Source organism: Natator depressus, chromosome 5, assembly GCF_965152275.1.
Source record: "Natator depressus isolate rNatDep1 chromosome 5, rNatDep2.hap1, whole genome shotgun sequence".
In the NCBI taxonomy this organism is placed as follows: domain Eukaryota; kingdom Metazoa; phylum Chordata; order Testudines; family Cheloniidae; genus Natator; species Natator depressus.
The window spans coordinates 76026464-76048518 of NC_134238.1; the positions used below are offsets into that span (position 1 = coordinate 76026464).

At 41.3% G+C, this 22055-nt stretch overlaps 1 protein-coding gene across 4 annotated transcripts in view; it reads left to right on the top strand.

Moving 5' to 3' along the window:
• The window catches only part of SRFBP1 (serum response factor binding protein 1), a 122317-nt gene that overhangs the window by 87350 nt on the left and 12912 nt on the right, over positions 1–22055 (top strand). The window lies entirely within an intron of this gene.

The window sequence follows — 22055 nt, forward strand, 5'->3', positions numbered from 1 at the left end:
GTGGAGTATGAAGTCTGGAATTTATATCTGAGGCTAACATGGAATTCAGTCATCTCCTCTGAATGGGCTTGACATCCCCGAGCACACTGTACTGCATGCAGGGTGTAGAGGAGTCTGATGCAGCTGAAGTTTCTCCAGCCCCAGAAGCAGGCCCACTGACAGTGGGGGGCGAAGGGGACAATTGCCCAGGGGCCCAGGCAATTTAAAAGGGCCTGGGGGCCACCTCTGGCAGTGCAGAGGAGTTAAGGCAGGCTTCCTGCCCGTCCTCACTCCACGATGCTCCAGGAAGTGGCTGGAACAGCCCTACACCCCTGGAGGGGGAGGGGGAAGAGGGGGTCTCCATACTGTCCCGCCCCCCCCCCCCCCGCACTGACTCTGCAGCTCCCATTGACTGGGAACTGTGGCCAATGGGAGCTGCAGGGACAGAGCCTGTGGGCAGCAGCACGCAGAGACCCCCTGGGCCCCCTTCTAGGAGCCACTGCCAGAGGGGTGTACCAGTGGCTTTCAGGAGCTGCCAGAGGTAAGAGCTGACCCCCTGGTCCCCTCCTGCACCCCAACCCCCTTCCCCAGCCTAGAACATTCACCCAAACTCCCTGCCAGAGCCTGCACTACTTCCTGCACCCCAACTCCCTGACCCAGCCTGGTGAAAGTGAGTGAGTGTGCGGGAGAGCGAGTGACAGAGGGAGGAGGAATGGAGTGAGCAGCGGGTGGGGTCTCAGAGAAGGGGCGAGACAGGGGTGCAGCCTCAGGGAAGGGGCGGGGCAAGGGTCTTTGGGTTTGTGCAATTAGACAGTTGGCAACCCTACTGGGCCAGCATGTGGAAGCCCTGGCTATGCCGGAAAAGTGCGCCCAGCTCACTGGGCACCAGCCCAAATGTCAGGCGGACCTCATCCGCGTGGGCGTGGCTTGTGCATGCGTGGGGGCCCATTGACTGTTCTGCACTGAGGCCCAGAATTGCTGTCGGTGGGCCCCCCGCAGGAGTCTGTGCAGCACATGCAGAGGAGATTCCAAACTTCCAAGGGGAAAAATCAGGTTAATCCTCAATTCAGAGAGCAAAATAGCAGCATCCTCCATAGGAGGGACTCAGCAGGTCTAGAGCAGCACTCCAGTAGGCATTCCTTTCTGTTGTCTTCTCTGCCATTCCTTCATGCTAGGCCTGGAAAAGAGGATAAATGAAAGATTGGGTGATTGCCGGAAGGGAGTGAGTTGGAAGTGCCTGGGTTGAGCATGGAGTGTCAGGCAGGAGGAGAGCTGGGGGCAGGTTGGTTGCTGGTATGAACAGAATATGGAACTGGGATTCGAGTGTTTTCTGGTGTGTAGGGACTTTGGAGATCGGAAGGGAGCTAAAACAGGGAGAGTTCGCATCTTGGAAAAATTCTTGAGTTGAAACAGTGAGGCATTTTGATGCCAATTTCTGTGGCTTAATAGCATTGTCAAGAGTCCAACAGCAACCAGTTTCTCATTCTGTGATGAAATTCTTGAAAAATTCAAAAACCCAGAAATGAAGCAGCTGGCATTAGCTTGGAGCAATTCACTGTCATGGTTAGGTTTTTATTACCCAAAAAGAATGGGGAAGTAAAGCTCTTAATCTTACCAGTCAGATCATCTCTCCTGTCTATTCCTCAATTTTCTCCAATTGTGAACCTGAAGCAATCAAGCAAGGAAAAGTTTACGTGCCATAAAATTCCAGGGACCTTAACTATAGCTATTTTTCCCTAATGACATGGCTGATTGCATGTTTTTGTACTTACATAAAGTAAGCTTTCTTTTTATCATTTAAAACAGACATGTTTATGAAGCTACCTATTTAGAATTATTCTAGGGATTTTTATCATAAACCTCATCTGCTATTACGCTGCTGTGTTCTGTTTTGAAACTCCATGAAAGTCTTTATTTTAAACTTGCTCCTTTATTATGAATGCAGTTTCTTTGCTCACAAGAACAAGAGGGGTTCACAGTTATGCTTTAACAGAATTAAACTCTGCAATTCCTTCTCCATACTATTTTCCCCTTATTTTTTAGATATTTCCTTTATTCTTGTATTTTTCGTCCTCTTTTAATCCCTAATAATGTTCTATAGGTGAGCTAAAGCACATAATATATTGTTTACCTTTTCATTAACTTGAATATCAAAATATCTAAAACAAAACATCCTGTAGCTGTTTTCCTTTTCAGAATAGGTTTGTTTTCATTCGTAAAAAGCAATCTTTTTTTTTTTTTAAATTCATAGGGAATGATGAATATTAGTTTTGCATAGTCATTTGTTGCTAATTCCTTCGACCTACTGAGATTTCATGATCTGTTACTAGTTCTTGTTGACAGGCATACATTTCTATTTGGAAAAAGTTTATGTATATTTCAAGTATTGACAGAAATTGCATACCATAAGTGTATAGAAAGTCACAAATTATAGTTCTATGATTTAGCTGTTTTGCGATTAGTCAACATTTTTATATCTGGTAGCCATTAGTATGGCAGATAAGAATATTAGATATTCAGTAGATAAAGATTATTATTTATCTGTATTGTGATAGCACCTAGAGTCTCCAGGCCCCTAGTACTAGACCCTGTACAAACACAGAGCAAAGAGACTGACCCTGCAGTAAAGAGCTTACAATATTAATATAATGTAAGAACAACAGGCGGATACTTCATGTTTGTGGGTACATCTACGCTGAAAAATTTCTTAGCCATTTTTCAGTAGTGGTGCAACTCCATCAGTGGTACCAACAGAATAACCTCTAGTATAGACCCCGGATTAGGTGACAAAGTGATAAAAATGCCTCCGTCGGCTATAGTAGGACTTATATTTTTGGTTGCTCTGATGCAGCTGTGCCAGTACTGAAAAATGAGACATACATTTTCTAGCATTGACATTGTCCTTTAGGTGCTGATTATGTGCTGCCAAAAACTTATATCTGTCAGCCAAAGATAGGACTCTGAATAATGCAGAAACCGGATCTATTGTGGAAGTAAGAACCATTTATACAAATAAACTTTTCTGACCACATTTTGCATTTTTAAAGTTCTTATTGAAGATGTGTCCAAACTGGGATGGCACTTTTACTTTATTAGGGCTTTCACAAGCAGGAAATCTGACCAAAGTCCAGGACTCTCAATTATATTTCAGTGGATTGAGATGAAAATAATAGTGCAACTAGAGAACTTTCTAACATTGGGGGTTCAAAAAAGGGTGTAGTTGGTTCAGTCCTTTATTTTAAATTCCAAACCTTAAAAAAAGTTCATGTCCAAGAACATGTACTTTGTTGCATTCTAGAGTTAAAGGAAAGAGATGAGTTAAACACAAGAGTTTCTTCCCCCTCTCATACTCCACAACTGATATTTGCATGAAGAAGCAGTAACTTTAGAATTTTAGTCATGAGGAGGACAGAGGGCAACTCATATTTTTGTCATGGGCCTAAAATAGCATTTTGTGTATGAAAATAGAGGTGAAGTAGCAATGAAATTGTGGTTACATTTTAGTGGCACTCATTGATGATCTTCTGCTGTCAGTGGATAGAGGGTCGATATCCATTCTCATCCTCCTGGATCTCTCTGTGGTATTCAGTGCTGTTGACCATGAGATATTGCTGTGTTACCGGAGAGAGGTGACAAGGATTCACGTGACCGACATGTTCACGTTGCTTAACGTGCTGCTGGAATACGCTAAAATGGTTTGAGTCATTTCTGGAGGGACGCACCCAATGACTAGTGATGGGGAAACCCTACCTCAACTACTAGATTGCTCACTTGTAGAGTCCCCAAAAGGATCAGTTCTCTCTCTGGTCCTTTTCAACTTCTGCCTGCAACCACTAGATGAACAGGTCAGATGACATGGACTCAAATGCCAGCAATATGTAAACGAGAGACTACTCTACACATCCTTCAATATATGTGACCATGTCACTACAATGAAGGTGGCCCAGAGCTTGGATGAGATCAGCTCATGCATGAAGAACAGCTGGCTGAAGCTGAATCCAAGCATAAAAGCGATGGTACTGGTGGGAGAGGAAAGTATTTTGAAGAATTTGCATCCACGGTGCAGAATCCTTTAGTTGAAGGTTCACACCGACAATTGGTCAGTTCAGTGTGTAGTTTGAGTACCCTTGGATTCCCTATTGACATTAAACTCTCACATAGCATCCATAAGGTATGCATTCTGTCACCTCCAGTTGGCTAGGAAACTGTTACATTCTGGCAGATTATGGCCTGGGCGCTCTTACTCATGCCTTTGTCACCTCTTGTCTGGGCTACAACAATGAGAAATATATGGGCATGAAGGCTTCAGCACTTAGGAAACTCCAACCTGTATAGAAGACTGCAATGCATCTGCTCAGCAACAATCACATCAGACCTGTCCACTCTCTATACTGGCTTCCCATCAAATATCAAATGAAGTTCAAGGTCTCAGTTCTTATCTTCAAGGTTCTTCATGGGCAGGACCCAGGATATTTAAAGGTCGCCTAAATCTCGGGGATGAAGATCATGGTCAATAACTATGCTGTCCTAGTACAACGAAACACTCTACAGCAAGGATAAAACTCAACTATGTGGGTTGCAGACCTTTTTGGGTGAAGCCCAAAACTATGGAATTAACTCCCCCAAGAACTAAGGACCTTCACCACTTTCCAGTCCAAGTACAAAGTGCATTTCTTTGACTTTGGCTTCTCTAACGTAACTACATAGCAACATGTAAAAACAAAACAAAAAACCCTATCAAAACAAGAAACTTCATTGCACATGTGTCTCACCCTATGTAGTCATGTTGCTTAGTACGTTACTGAAGGATACTCGGATATCATGGCAATAAACGTGGCATAAAAACCTATATAGAACAGAATACACTGAAAGAATAATTTCACATATATCCTCTAATATTTAATAGCAAAGGCCTTAGGCAAGCTCTAGAAAGGCATGTGGTGTTAGTTGCCTCTACTGTCTAAAAAAAGATTTTGGTTTCTTGCTGGTATAAAGAGCTATAGCGCCTAGTTCCCTAAGGCCTTGTCATGCAGAATTATGATATTGATCTTTCCTCAGAACAAAGCTTCTGAAATGGAATATAGATTCAGTCTTTTTAGGAAGAAAAGAATCTGACTGTTAGATGTGTCAGAAGATTGTAGTTCTTCTCATATATAGGGTGCCAGTTTGAACCATTAACTGACTAGAAACAAAAACAACTTACAGGTGTTGGGAAAGACCAGAGGATTCTTCTATTGTGAAAAGACACATCTGCAGTAACTCCAAATTCCTTTTTCCATATAACTCTATACACACCACATTCTCTGGTCTGGAGACCGACTGATAGGCAGTAGCAAGCAGTCTACCCAGAAAAGAGAGGAGGAAGAGCAGAATAATAAAAGTTTGAGAGAATGGCAGACTGTAGGACCCATCAGTTAAATGCAGCATCTGAGTTCTGTGCTCTGAGAAATAAGACATCCAGTCGTCTTATAGGTTTTTCAAATTGCTGATCTAGCCCACCTGGAAATGGTTTTCTTAAATGTTTTGCCATCTTGTTTCTTTTCATAGCATACAAGATAAACAAGGCATCTGATTTCCTGAAGGGCTTAGTTCTACTTATGTATAAATTGATCACTCTCCAGACATCAAGCCTGTCCTGTCTGATCTCCTGAAACTTGGAACAGAACAATGGAAAAGTGATGGCGTGGCAAAGTTAGAGGAAACCATTTTAGGCAGGAACTCAAGAGCAGGTTTAAGTACCACTTTGTCCAAGAAAATTGCAGAAGAGGCTTTTTAATACACAGTGCATTTTAATTCATTGATCCTTCTGGTGTAAGTGATGGTAATCAAAAAGGCAATTTTAATTGCAAGGAAAAGCAAAGCTGAGGGAGACATAGTCTCAAAAGACTGATCTATCCGTTGTTTCAGGACCAAGTTAGGCTTCCAACTTGCAACTGGGGGACAAAGTATTGCTTTGAAGAATTTAAAAACTTAAGGTTGACTTTCTTTACCTATATTGGGATTCCCAACCTCCCAGCAGTGACGTGGACTTGTAACATAACCAAATATCCTATTTGCTTTTGTAACTGTGACTGCACAAGATACCAACATCTTTTAAAAGATCTTGCAAGTTTGGAGCACATAATCGTGTTAGAAAACTGTGGCAAAAAAATCTTATTTATCAAACTGCACTTAATGTTCTCAGCTGCCCAATCACATATCCGTTCAAAGTTTCTCCCAGTTCTCCATGTCTTCCTTTTATGAACTGAATCAGTTTTGTATCAGCAAATTTCCAAAATTAACATCGGCTTCCTCTTCCCAATCACAGACATATTACACGAATAAAACTGCTGCTACTACAGACTGCTAGCAACCCACTGTTAATTTCTTTCAATTCCAAGGCATCATCTTCCTATACATGGAATTCCTAATATTTTTTATATTAGAAGATCTAGAAGAATAGTATGCTTCACATTGTAATCTGTATTTAGGAAGGAGTCCCAAATTCTTTGTTTTCAGTCTCAGTAGTAGTTTTCACTGGGAAAAGAAAAGGCGAGCATAATAATGTAGATGTTGTTGTCAGTGCCAGAGTGAAATGACGTTTAGTATTTCAGTGCTTGGACTTTTGTGCTACTTTCTAACTGAATTAGAGATTCCTTGTTGCCAACTGATAAATTTTGGGGGGAGAGAGAACTAGACAATGTAATGTTCCTAGACCTCATGGTGTTCATGAAATGAAGACACTTGAACATGAATACAATCTTGTAAATTCATTACTATTCATCATATAGTAAAAAGAAGAAAACTTAGCAAGATAGTGACACAAACAATTCAGACTATTTTTACTTAAGCATATCAGATCTCTAACCAGAATTTTTACTTGGCAGCAAGGAGGAGGATCTCTTAACGTGTTTTCTCATAATTTCCCAATATCCATAATGAGGAAGACAGCAACAAATATACTTACTATATCCAATAGAAAACATCTTCCACTTTGGATGTAAATATCTGACAGTCCCATGTTATAACTATTTTTAAAAAAATAGGAAATTTCATCACACAATTTTCAGATGAAATTGAGATTTCAGGCACACATCAGTGTTTTGAATGTATACTGCTGTCAAGGTCCCTTCCCCACTCTGAACTCTAGGGTACAGATGTGGGCACCTGCATGAAAAACCCCCTAAGCTTAGTTTTACCAGCTTAGGTTAAAACTTCCCCAAGGTACAAACTATTTTACCTTTTGTCCCTGGACCTTATTGCTGCCACCACCAAGCGTTTTAAACAAAGAACAGGGAAAGAGACCACTTGGAAACATCTTTCCCTCCAAAAAAACCCCCCAAGCCCTATGTCAAGGTTCCTCCCCCACTCTGAACTCTAGGGTACAGATGTGGGGACCTGCATGAAAAACCTCCTAAGCTTATCTTTACCAGCTTAGGTCAAAACTTCCCCAAGGTACAAAATATTCCACCCTTTTGTCCTTGGATTGGCCGCTACCACCACCAAACAAATACTGGTTACTGGGGAAGAGCTGTTTGGACACGTCTTTCCCCCCAAAATACTTCCCAAAAACCTTGCACCCTACTTCCTAGACAAGGTTTGGTAAAAAGCCTCACCAATTTGCCTAGGTGACTACAGACCCAGACCCTTGGATCTTAAGAACAATGAACAATCCTCCCAACACTTGCACCCTCCCTTTCCTGGGAAATGTTGGATAAAAAGCCTCACCAATTTGCATAGGTGACCACAGACCCAAACCCCTGGATCTGAGAACAATGAATAAGCATTCAGTTTTCTTACACGAAGACTTTTAATAAAAATAGAATTAGAAATAAGAAATCCCCCCTGTAAAATCAGGATGGTAAATACCTTACAGGGTAATTAGATTCAAAACATAGAGAACCCCTCTAGGCAAAAACCTTAAGTTACAAAAAAGATACACAGACAGAAATAGTTATTCTATTCAGCACAATTCTTTTCTCAGCCATTTAAAGAAATCATAATCTAACACATACCTAGCTAGATTACTTACTAAAAGTTCTAAGGCTTCATTCCTGGTCTATCCCCGGCAAAGACAAAATGTAGACAGACACACAAACCCTTTGTTTCTCTCCCTCCTACCAGCTTTTGAAAGTATCTTGTCTCCTCATTGGTCATTTTGGTCAGGTGCCAGCGAGGTTACCTTTAGCTTCTTAACCCTTTACAGGTGAGAGGAGATTTCCTCTGGCCAGGAGGGATTTTAAAGGGGTTTACCCTTCCCTTTCTATTTATGACACCCTACACCCCCTTTCCTGGGGAAGGCTTGATAAAAATCCTCACCAATTTGCATAGGTGAACACAGACCCAAACCCTTGGATCTTAAGAACAATGAAAAAGCAATCAGGTTCTTAAAAATCATTTTAATTAAAGAAAAAGTAAAAGAATGACCTCTGTAAAATCAGGATGGTAAATACCTTACAGGGTAATCAGATTCAAAATATAGAGAATCCCTCTAGGCAAAACTTTAAGTTACAAAAAGACACAAAAACAGGAATATACATTCCATCCAGCACAACTTATTTTATCAGCCATTTAAACAAAACAGAATCTAACGCATATCTAACTAGATTGCTTGTTAACTCTTTACAGGAGTTCTGACCTGCATTCCTTCTCTGATCCTGGCAAAAGCAACACAGACCAAGAGAGCCCTTTGTTTTCCCCCCCTCCAGCTTTGAAAGTATCTTGTCTCCTCATTGGTCATTTTGGTCAGGTGCCAGCGAAGTTGTCTTAGCTTCTTAACCCTTTACAGGTGAAAGGGTTTTTCCTCTGGCCAGGAGGGATTTAAAGGTGTTTACGCTTCCCTTTATATTTATGACAACTGCCTTTTAAGAAGAATGTTTAAGTTTTTAAAAAATAACCTTCAATGGCAAGGTTGCATTTTGCAAACAAAGCACGTAAACTACTGATAACTTGGCTAATGATGCCATAACAAAATCAACTTCATGTTTCCTTATCAAACAATAACTAACAGTTCTACTTTATCAGTGACTATAAAAACTAGAATACCTCAGTCTTAAATTATTCTTATGGTGCTTTATGGTATTCCTTACTGTCCTGTATTGTACACACAAAGCATTTTTACAAATTCTTGGTGAAAAAGAGAGCCTTCTAAAGGCAGTCGTTTCACAATCCTCCTTAAGGATGATAGTGGCAGCAGGCATCTCCGAGGCAGGGTGAGTTTGAATGTCTTGAAAGAAGCACAACATTAACTGCATTTCCTAGTTTTCTGAAATTTGAGGGGTTTTGCTTTTTTTTTTTTTTTTTTAAACCTTCCTACTAAATACATGTCTTATTCGTAACTTCATTTTAACAAGTATTTTGTGATGGAAAATGTATATAACAAAAACAGTACACTTTCTGTGTGAGTGTATTCTCTTTGTATGTGAGAGAAGTCACAAAGGGCGTGATCCAAAGCCTGCTAAAGGCCATGAGAGTCTTTCCATTGACTTCAGAGGGCTTTAGAACAGGCACAAAATCACTGCAGTTTTCATTTTGTTCCCAAATAAAGTCTATTAGCTACAGAAAACATTCTTGCAATGATCGATTCCTATCAGTGATATAAAACTTCTGGTTTTATTGTTAGTGCCTTTAAAAGCAGCATAACCAGATAATTACTCGTGGATATTTAACATTCTTTGCTTATAAAAAAAGTTCTGTTCACAACCATAGAGAAATAACTACTGTATGCAGTCCTCTCTCTTTGTTGGTTTAATATTATTAATGTGCTGTTCAATCTATTTAGTCTTTTGTATTTTGTGTAATATGCTTGTCATTGATGTCTTGCTCTTATGTTTAGTTATAGGCAAAGTGTTCTCACCCAAAATTTGCCATTTAAAAATAATCTGACTCAGTCATTGCAATTCTGTCAATAAATATCTAGTGGTTGTTTGGCAAAAGGGATTTTGCTGTTATTCCAATGCCAAGAAATTTGAAACAAAAAGCAGCTGCTGTTTTTGTGGGACCCATCAAAAAATGTTATTCTGCTTCTTATGGTGTAAATTGTGGCCTCATGTAAATGTAAAACTCTAGATGAAGTAATGGAAATTCTACAAGGACATTCAGTGCAGAATTTGATTCAAAGTATGTTTCTGATATGAAGCTGTACCTTTTAATACTCATCCTTCTGTGCTTTAATAGTGTGTGTATATTTGTAACAGCTACTAGAAGTTCTGTCACCAACATATTTAATGTAGCAGGGAGTATTTCCAGTTATTCCCCAGCAGCAGTAGTGATTATCCTATTTATTTTTGCTCCAAAGATGAATATGCTGCCTTCTACATCAATCCCCTTTCTTTACCATCTTAGGATATATAAAGCCATGTCCAGGCTCTCAGTTTATAGCAGCATATTTATGCTGAAAGTACTGAAAGGGAAATAATACTTTCATGGAAGTGCTTTTCTTTCCCCATTATATTAGATGTGTTATACAGGGTGCAATAAGGAACTGTCAGGATCCCTTTAATGGAAATCTGTTCAGTGATAACGTGTGCCTCAGCTTTACATTATATCTACATACTCAAAATCCTTGCGGAACAATGTGCATTACTTCACTAAATAACATGGTTTCTTTTAGTACAGACACAAAATAACTGAAGATATACAGGAATCACCACTATAGGGTTGGCAGTTTTGTTCATTCATTTGTTTTTGTTAAAATCTGCTTGAAATGAAAGTGACTCTGGGTGTATGAAACCACAGTTCCCTGAGAATTTTCCAGGGCAAACATGAAATGTTAACTTCAAACAAGGATGGCTGTGGCTTTCATAAGACCATTGAAGATGTGAAGAATGTTGCACTAAGGTGTAAAAACTGTCTGTCTGTGACCAGCTCTTCATGACAGCTCATTGCCTTCAAAACTGGATCATTTAAACTGAACTTAGAGATACTTAATGCCTGTCTACATAATTTTTTCCCCTGCTTTAACTATATTAATTTAGAAACTGATTTGTTTAAAGTGGTACAAATCATTTGGAACTGTACTGGTATAAAGATGCTTTATATCAGTAGAGTTTATTCTCCATAATTTACAGGAATAAGCTATATAGATAGTACACACAAAAACTATATTAAAAAAGCATCGAGGCTGGTGCAAAATTAAGCCATCAAAAGTTAGGAAATGCCATCATTAAGGTTGCCCTTGTTTGGCCCACATATGCATGTGTGTTGTGATGGTCTTTAATTACATACTGTCTTTTTCCACATAACTGATTAATCCCCAGAGTAGGTCCGCCCAGTCCACTGAATGAGGCAGGAGTCCATTGGAAAAAAAGTGATCATGTAATTAAAGACTGTACCATATACATGCATAGGGGGCCAAATTAAGTGGCAGTCAGTTGGGGTGGATTAATTTAAATCAAAGCTTTCTAAATCAATGAGGAGGAAATCTTGATTTAAATTTATTTGAATCATGTTTTTCATTTATACTTTAGTTATTTTTGTAAAGAAATTTTTGATTCTCTTTGGTTCATACCCCTTAAAACATGTTAATTTGCAACTAAATATAGCCTTTACCCTAAATCTGATGCTTCTTTCTGCTAACCACGCAGATACACTATATCTATGTACATTTATTTGAGCTATTAATAGGTTAAACCTCCATTTATTCATGTTCTTAATTTTTACATTTTTTATAGTTAGAAAATGGTGAATGCTGCAGTTCTTACTTAGTAGATTAATTTTTTACTTGTGATTTGTGTCATGCTGTATTTAGATGGAAAATCAATTTTAAAAGCTCCAAAACAGTATTTTATTTTTTTATTGAATAGAACTACCTTAAATGTGCGAGATCCATATGGGGTTGATCAAAACTTTTATCAAAAACATTTTTTGCATTTAACATGTCCTTTAAGATTTTAGCACTAGTAGATCTCATCCTCTCAAACCTAGTTTTTAACTAATAAGTTGGAAGAAGAAACAAATTCCATTATTTTTCACCTTCCAGTTGGTTTATTAACTTTGAGTGAACTGGTCAGTGAACTGAAATAGCTGAATAAACAAAAATGAGAGAAATATTCTCTCTACACCTTGAGGAGAGGATGCTGCTGTCAAAATCTGGTTTAGCTCTTCAGCAAACTCTGGTTCCAGGTGCTTGGCAAATGACTTCAATCAATTCAGTGGGGGACTTCCACAAGACTTTCTTTAAAATTTGGCAGCAAAAATTTACTGCTTTAATATATTTTGTATTTAAATGATTTTAATAGATTATCATTTTTACATAGGTTGTCAGTTTCATATTTAATTTTAAGTAGGTTTATTTTTAAAATATAAATCCATATTTGCTTAAAATTTGAAAATGTCTGGTTTGGTTTTGTTTTGTTTTTTTAAATAACCAATTTTTATCACCATTCAGGGAACTTTTTTCTGGCATTTCCTAACTTGAGGGCTTGGCATTGTAACCTTCATCCTTTAATTTATTTGTGTGTATGTAATTCTATATTTTTAAAATATTAAACTGAAAAAGCAGAAATTCCATAATTTGGAATCATTATCACCCACGAGTCATCAGTAGTTTTGGAACTTTTAGATCTTCACAGACTTCTGCCACTTGAGCTAACAAAGTAACCAATAATAGTCATGTACCAACACTAGAGGAGCATCAGTGGGTTTCACAGATATTTGCCTGCAGCAGAGGAACTGAGTTTTATGAATCTTGGATTCCATTCCTGGTTTTGGAGGGATTTGTGGTCTAGTAGGCACAGACACTTTTCTGTCCATTGCCCCCAAGCTTGATTCCTTCTGCCTCATCCCTTCAAACCTGTCCATGTCTCTTTCCTGCCCTTCCCCCTCTCCCACGTATCTTGCCCCCAGTCCCAGCCTCCACTGCCCAGGCCTCGGCGGGGGGGGGGGGGGGGGGGGTTGGGAGGGGAGCGCGGAGGCTGGCTTGGGGGATGGAGGGAACCATCCCCCAGCACTCACCGGCAGCATGGCTGGGGCTGGGCCGCTGAACTTCCTACTGCCGGCGAGTGCAGTCCCGGCCCTGCTGCACTCTTCAGGGGCAGGGCTGGGGCGCGGGCCATGGAGAAGAGGCATGGAGCTGCACAGGGCATCAGGAAATTTTGGTGCTCCAAATTTCCTGGTGCCCTACGCAACTGCATACTTTGCATATGGGTAAGGTTGGCCCTGCCAGGCTTCTTATCCTAATCCCAGTCTCTTTGCCCAGTAAGTGCTAGTCTCTCATCTCCAGATTCTACCTTTCCAGTTCCCCATGTAATCTGTCTTTTTCTCCAATCCTGGCTTCCAGATTCCATTCCATTCCCCGCCCCCTCACATTTTTCAATCTCAGTCCCAATCTTTTTGCCCAGCCAGTGGAAGTTCTCACACTGCACCCTGGGTCCTCTCAAATCGCCTCCCCCTACTTCACTAGTTCTCTGTCCCAGTCTCTTTGCCTAGCCTGCCCCAGCTCCTCATCCAATCCAATCTTAATCTACCCATTCTTCCCACCTACTGGCTCCCAGTTCGCCAACCCTCCATTCCCTTCCCTTCTGCTCAAAACCCCCCCTCAAAACCCTTACAGACCTGGTCTCCTTGCCCAAGATATAATTAACAGAAAATTGGATTAACCACTTACGTTCCTATGCTTCCCGGAGTGCTCTGAAATGAGAGAAATACATAGAATGATGGGTAAAGGGCAGTTATGCATTGTACCATGTTCCCTCCTTGTTCCTCCATGCTAAATTCTTTTGTTCCCTCTATGATGGGAAAATGGCATGGACAGTTCTGGAAAAGGATAGAGGAAATCCTGAGCGTGCATGTTTAGCGGCCTGGAGCTGATTTCATCCCTGTATCGGGAGGATGGATCTCAGATTTTTATATGTGATGTACTCATAAGGGAATGTAATTGTTTTTTAGGTTGACCCACAAAGGGGAGAAAAAGTATGGGCCTTTGGTGGGGGAAAGGAGCCTTATAAGCCACCTCTGTAGATGGTGCAAAAAGGTGCAAAAAAAAATCTGCACGTTTTTACATGGGAACTTCTTTTTTTTTGGTCAGTTCTGCTTTTCCACCCCTCCCACTCTCCTCTTCCCCCCCAAAAATATGGACAGCTGGAGAGGTTGTAGAGTTATGATGTCACAGATATCAAGCAAATTTAATGTCTGAGGAGGGAAGTGGGTTTTGTTCAGTTTTATTGAAAACTTTTTTTTTGTTAAGACTTGTTTAATGCAAATGTTCTGTAAATAAAGGAAATGAGTGATCTGTCAAAGGTTCATCTCCCTTACATTATGAACGGAGAATTCTCACTATACATGTCTGCATTTGAATATGACTGAGTCATACTACAGTAATTGCTGTGGGGCTGTAAATTGACCTAACCGATGTCCATTTAAGATGTAGTGTAGACATGCCCTAAGCTATGCAAGTGTGGAGACACCTTTATACTGTGCAGCAGTGTGACTGTTTCCTTTAAAAATAGCAGGGATGAGGGGTCAGTCTACTCTTGTCCCCGGATGTATCCGTTTAAGGTTCCTGAGACTTTTTGGAGTGGACAAAGGCCTAGGGAAGGGCAGAGGTAGGTATTAGGACAGAGGAAGATGGTCCTGGGTGAATAGATAGTGCTGGGGGTGGGCGGATTTGGGGGAGAGAATCCCAGGCCACTGTTTCTTTGAGGGCCTGGGACCCAGGAAATTGTAGGGCAGGATGGGGCAAGGCTCCCTGCTAACTGGGACAAGCCCTGGGAAAATTGGAAGCATCTATGCTGCCTTCTCCTTCATAACAGGAGAGATATCAGCAGTGGAAGGATTGCTGCCCTTTTCCAGCCTGCAGGGGAAAGGACTGAGCTACGAAGCGGGACAGCTGGGAGAAGCTGGCTTAAGGCTGCAGCAGACCTGAATATTCGCACAGCCCCAGAACGATGGCTATGGGGCTCTTGTGCCTAGAAGAGGAAACCTGCTGTTATCCAGGAGGAGGGCAGGCACAATTCCTGAATGAAGGAGGACGACAGTTGGTCCTGAAGGGGCTATAACGGTCTGTATTTGGGAAAGTCTAAAGACCCCACAAGGGGGCATATTATTATAAGTATTCTGGCCTGAATATAAATTATGAAGAACTAAGATGGAATTCAGCATGGTGTCCGTAGGGCCACCTCAGACCATGAGGGGGTGCTCTGGGACAGCGCCCATCCACAAACTGGCATATCTGCATTTACACGAGAGGGCTGTACCAATTTAACTATTTTAGTTAAAAAAAAAAAAAAAAAAAAAAAAAATCACCCCCACCCCAAACGCACACACGCACAACTGAAATGGTTATATTGGTAAAACTGCCTGTAGACCGGGTCTAAGGATAGTACCTCAGTAGCCTAGAAGACATCTAACAGATCTTCTCCCAGTATGATACAGAATCACTGATGTACCAATGCTGAAATACCTACAATAAGATTTTTGAGTGCAGGGTTTAAATTAATCTCCAGTTCTTCTATGGTATGTGTGGAAACCTTGATGTTGCTTGAGCAGTTCTGGCATGTGTTAATCATTACTAAATGCATATATTGCCTAATGAACATAATGCTGGAAAATCTGCTTTTCAGTGCCAAGAAGTTGTTAATCTACATGTTTATCTCAAATGCTTTATAGTTTTTCAGTGAACTGAATTTCCATTTCCATGGTACGTCTTTTCAGAAAAATGGTTAAACACATATGATGAAAATCTGTTTTCAATTGTGGGAAGACTTTGAGTGTAGTATGCCAAGAAATCTTTTTGTTTTCAATAGCACATCCAACTTTTAAAATGACACTCTTATTGTAACAGTACCAGAGACCCACTGGGTCATTTATCCCTGTGTGTCCTTACTAGCCCTCACCACCTTTGTAGCATGGCCCAAGAGATTAACGTAACTCTTCCCCCTGAGTCTAACTGCAGAAGCACTGATTTTTTTCACCATGTCACAAGTCTGTGTGGGTATAAACTGTTCTATCAAGCTATACCTGATGAGTTATCTTTTGGGGTTTGTGTTTGTGCCTTGGAGCCGCTTAACTGCCTAATAATACTTGAAGGTTAAATCCCCAGGAGTGCCTGTGTTCATCATTCCATCAGCAACCTAAATTTGTAATAAGACTTTAGCTATGAGGATTTTGATTCCAGAACTTTTCAACTAATATTTTGATCAAGAAGGCACTTTTCTTGGGCCGTCACATAGTTTTATTAATATAGAGATCAACCCTGTACCCCACCATCCTCGGAACTTTCCTTATTTATTTCTACCATCTGCTTCCACTGAGAGCTTTTGGGGTATGGTCAGTGGTAAACTGCAGAGAACTCAAGATGCATTCAAGTTATTGCTAACTCCTAGAAGTTTTTTCAGAACTCTGTCTCCAGATAGACTTACAACACATAAATTGAGGGGCATAGTTTGTTCTACCCTCAGCCTGTGTTCTCTTCTTCATTAAAAATGGGTGGTAATGTGAAACAGTGAGAACAATAATAGGTTCAGAACTTTCTTTTGGAGTTTGTTGAGTTTGGCCAGTTCCCATCATGCTTAGACATCCAATTCCCTGTTAGAAGCAACTTCCTGCTCTAGTTCTCTCTAACCTGGCTTTTCTCCATTTTCACTTTTTAGTGCTATATGATCAGCTACTGATGTATTGATAGGCCAGTTTCACAATTTGCTCTCCAGAAAAGGTGAAGCAATCAGTGTGATGCTCTCAGATCAGCTGTGAAATAGTTAAGAAATTATTTTTTATTTATATGTTTATAGTATGCCGCAAGATTTCATTCCAGTTTTGTAACATCTTTTTAGTAAGATTTTTCTACATATTCCATACAGTTTCTTATCCACTTACAAGCACTGTACATACAATCTTTTGCTCAGCCCTCTTATTTGACCATGTTGTGTTGATGCAGCACAATCACTGTTAATCTCCTTATTTTTATGGATTGCCTGTTTTTTTAAGTACTAGCATCTCCTCTGCTCCTGTTTTTTGCCAAGTTTTGTTCAGCACAGCAAAAACCAAAGAGTAAAAATATTTAGCAATGACATAGTTTTTTAACTTTTCAAAGAATTGTACAAATATATAATCCTGATGAACAAATACCACTGCTGTCGTCTTCTTCTATATGAATTCTTACAATATGTAATATACTAATGCTTTTTCTAATATATTACTGAATTTATTGATAGGAACCTAGCAGTGCTGTGTGTAAATGCACTGTTTTCAACACTGAAGAAATTTCTAAAGTCAAATATGAAGAGTATAGTACCCACCTAGTTTAGAGTGGGGAATTTTTCCACGTGAAAAACAACATAAAATACCAATCAGCATGACTGCTGTGTCAATTTAGGCCTGGAAGCATAAACTCTGTGTATGGGTAGGTAACTCAGTTTATGTGCATGCCCTGTCCTAGAACTCTTTGCTGTGGTTTCCCACTATAATACCAGTTGTAGTGTTGATTTTATGGACAAAAAGAAGTTAATAATAATAATCGCTTGTAGATCACCACAGAACTTGCACTTGGGAGATCTGATTTTTATTCCAAGCTCTGTCATAGATTACTTAATCTTTCTATGGCTGTTTCCCACTCTAAAAAATAATTGCTGAGCTCACAGAGTTGTTGGGCCGATAAATTAATTTTGCCAGATTAATCCAATGGAATTACACTGACCATTTGCTGTATTCTAAAGCTATTAAGGCTTGTAAAGTGCTTTGAGGTCTCATGGAAGACATTAATTATAGAGGTTCAATATATTATGTTGTCTTAATACTACCAGGTCAATTAATATAAATCCAATTAAGAGTGTGGGGAAGAGGGTTTGGGGTTGGTTTTTTTTCAAAATTTTAAGGAAAAAAACTGTAATCCCTGTATATAATGGAATCCTTGTCAAGCCAAGGTGTGCAGCAGCACCCCTAGTTTCATCATCTATGCTTGTCGAAAGAAGGGGGTGAGAAACCATGATAGAAACTCATTTACATATTCAAGTATACTCATTTATTTTTGATGGGAGAAAAAGGAGACAGGTGTGGATGTAGTATAATTGGAGGACAGGTTGCACAGCCTCCAACATTTTTGGGATATACTTCACTTTATAAGAGGAACAGGGCTAAATGCACAGGATGTGTGAAAGTGGTTAGCCTTGGTTTCAGGCCACGCATATAGAACAGGGCAATGCGCTTACTCTTCAACTGTGCTCAGAAAGTTGGATATTCAAGCCTGCACCTGGGTGCCAGACTCCACCAAAAAAGAAGAGTCAACAGCATTGATGCCAGTCAGTTTGAGAACCGCTGCTCTAGGCTTTTCCCTTACAAAGATTCCCTTGAAAATGGTAACTGACAGAAACCAAAGGGGACCATAAGATTTCCTGCATGTATTGACTTCTTATGTGAAATGGTTCAGTGAAGTTTGGGTTTTATTGAGAAGTATCAGGTTGCTAACCCTCCAAAAAATCTTTAGGCCAGTGTGATCACAGTGGACGGACAGTAGTGCTGGAACTATGGGTGCTGGGAGTGCTGCCACACCTCCTGGCTTGAAGTAGTAATAAGAAACACCAAATGCCTGGTTTCCATCATCAACACCCCCACTATATAAATTGTTCCAGCACCCCTATGGATAGATGTCAGCTACAGCTGAAAACATTTCATAAGTCTACTCAAAAATGCTAGGGTCATCTCTGTTGACATTTACTGATGCTCATGCTGACTTGTTTGCTCACTCAGGCAGCTGCTGCAAGTGGAACGCCTCACCTACAGTGCTGCTAAAAGCTTATGAAAGTCACTCCATGTAGTCCCTACACTCCAGACCACCCCTGACCCTTGGCAGATGCTCCAATATTGCATAAAGAGCTGAGGAGGCTGGGTCAACTGAGTGGGAATCCTGCAGCTGCTGCAATCCACTTCTCTCTCTCTTCCATTGCCTACTTCCCCATCCCCAGCTCAGAACTTGAGGAGCCAATGCTGGTGTTCTTGGTTCCGCACAACATATAGTTTGCAAGTCTGAAAATTAGCTTGTATAACTAGCATAAAATGTCACTTGTGGAGCTTAACTAGACATGGCAGTTGTTAACAGACGATTCCTTCCCTTCACAAATATTATGGACCGTACAGCACGCAGCTATAAGCATAGGAATATTGTCATCGGCCATGTCCAGCTTCCCATACAGGCATCGCCAGTGGGTTTTTAAATGGCCAAATGCACACTCCAGTCATTCTGCACTTGTTCAGCCTGTTGTTGAACCGCTCCTTGTTGCTGTCAAGTTGCCCCGTGTACGGCTTCATAAGCCACAGCATTAATGGGTAGGCAGGGTCTCCAAGGGTCACAATGGGCATTTCGACTTCCCCTACTGTGATTCTGGTCTGGAAAGAAAGTCCCTGCTTGCAGCTTCTTGAACAGGCCAGTGTTCCGAAATACGTGCGTCATGCACCTTTTTGGACCAGCCTGCATTAATGTCCGTGAAACGTCCGCGTTAATGTCCGTGAAACGTCCACAAGTGCCTGGAGAACCATTGAGAAATACCCTTTGCAATTAATGACCCTGCACACTTCCATCAACATGTGTCCAACGGTCTACTTTCCCACTCTGAACTGGTTAGTGACCGATCGGTAGCAGTCTGGAGTAGCCAGCTTCTATAGTGCAGTTGCCACACACTTTTCTCCAATAACAGGGCAGCTCTCATTCTCATGTCTTTGCACCGCAGGGCTGGGGCGGGCTCATCACACAGTCTCATGAATGTGGCTTTCCTCATCCGAAAATTCTGCAGCCACTGCTCGTCATCCCAGGTGTGCATCATGATTTGATCCCACCACTCAGTGCTTGTTTCCCGAGCCCAAAAATGGTGTTCCACTGTGGTCAGCACCTCCCTGAAAGTCACAAGCAATCTCGTGTCATAGCTCCTATGCATGGCTAGATCAACGTCGCACTACTCTTGCCTTTGTAGTTTAAGGAATAACTCCGCTGCCACTCGTGACGTGTTGATCAGAGCGAGCAGCATACTCGTCAGCAGTTCGGGATCCATTTCTGCAGCCTGAAAGAGGCAGCGCGCACAGTACACAAACTGTTGAAAGATGGCACCAAATGCAGATGAAGCACAGGGTTTGCTGGGATGCGAAGCAATGCATCACAGGGCATTGGGACTAGACTCAGGATGCCCCACGACCCCCTCCACCTTCTCACAAGTCTTACTGTCAAAAGAGAAAGTGGTGCTCTGTGGGATAACTGCCCAGAGTGCACCACTCAAAATAGTACAGCACGTGTGAACATGCAATTGCACAGGCAGCTGTCAGTGTGAACACACAACAGGGGTTTTCCTTATGTGCTCTCAGCGACGCTGTAACTGCTGGTGCTGTAACTTTGCCAGTGTAGACGTGCCATTAGTGAGCCAAAAAGTTTTGAAGGAGCCCCTTGTTAAAATGACCGCCCTGCACCTTTAAGCGGAGGGGTATTTGACTGGCTGGCCGAACAAGGGAGCTATGCTTTATGGCTTGGGGGAAGGGGGAGATGGAAAACTGCTGCAAAGGGTCAGCGAGGTTGCTGACTCATCCCCTGGGAATGAGGGATTGAAAAGGGACAGCCCTGTGCCTTACCCCTCCCTTTTGCACGAAGCAGTGTGGATCTGCAGGCACAGTATTGTCCTTTGGGCACATAGGCACACATCCAAGTTGCTCGAGGGTTCGCAGCTGGGCTTCTGTGGTGAAGCAGTACTCATTGGCATCCAAAGAGGGGCATGTTATGGGATCAGCTGATACTGCTGATGTATGTTGTGTGGGCCCATCACCGGCCACCAGATATAATTGTGGTACACATTGGGGGAAACGATTTGGGAATGCTTAAAGGGGTGGAACTAATGCTCAGAACAAGGAGGGACTTGAGGCTGATCCTTGAAATTTTTCCAGGAGTTAACTTTGCATGGTCAGTTATGCTTCAGCACAGGGTCTGGCAGGGAGCCATTAGCCCCCCAGAGTGGACAAGGCCAGGAAGTATGTGAATAAGGGGGCAGTAATTTCACATCCTGGCATAGTATATGGATCACCAGAGTTGTTTCGGGAGGATGGGGTTCACTGCTCAGACTTAGGTGCTGTCATGTTTTTGACTGATCTAGAAGAGGACATTAGGTGAGGTCTGGGAATCTTACCGGGTTTGGGGAGGAGCAGCCAAGCTAATGGTTTTTGCCTCTTTGTGGCAGATGTTCAGTGCAGGTACTCCATAGGAAAAGTATACAGTGACCGGATAAATGGCTTGGGAAAGGACTTAAAAAGAGTTGTTTGATAAAGGAGTGAACGGGGGGCAGTTGGGGACTCCTATGATTGGTACGGCAGGGAGCCAACCCCTATTATTATAGCCCACCTTAACCCTCCTGTGAGGGTGGGGTGGATGGTAAGGTCCCAGCAATAGATTTCCTGGAGGGACATGAATGGGAAAAGGCGGGGAGCTGGTAAAATCCCCCTGGTTAATTATGGAATAAACATGGGATTACCTGCACTGTATATTTTTTATCTGCTGGATAGTCCCAGGCATCTGATGATAAAGTTTGCGGCATGATTAGACCTATATTCCATATCTCCTGTCTTCTTTCCATATAGCCAGACAATGTTGGCATCTCATGACTGCCCAGGTTGGATGTAGAGTACAGAAGGAGCCAGTCACTGAACAGTAAATATATTACTCGACTGCTTTATTCACTTTGCACCTCCCAGACTGGATGCTGAATGAGGGAGGAGGATCCTATGGAAATAATATGTGGTGATGCAGTTAGGTATTGTCATAAATGCATATGCACAAGAAGATAGAGATGTGATTGTTCATGCAGCCTTAAGCATTTCCTGACAGTCTGAGTTTCGCATTGCAACTTTTACATTCTTTTAGCATTGTTTTTAGTTTGACATATTATATATTGGATAGAAGACAACTATAGAAATACCAAAAAAATAAAATTTCTGTTTATGCACATCTAAGTAAGTATTGGGTTTTGTAAGTTTAAGCTTCTTGATAGAGAGCCAGGAAAACCGGATTTTATTGTTGCATGCCAGAAACTTGCTTTATGACTTCAGGTAAGTCACTGGGGCTAATCTGTACTTCAGTTTCTCAGTCTGTAAAATGGGGATAATATCTACCTTTGAAAATACTGAGACTTTTGCAT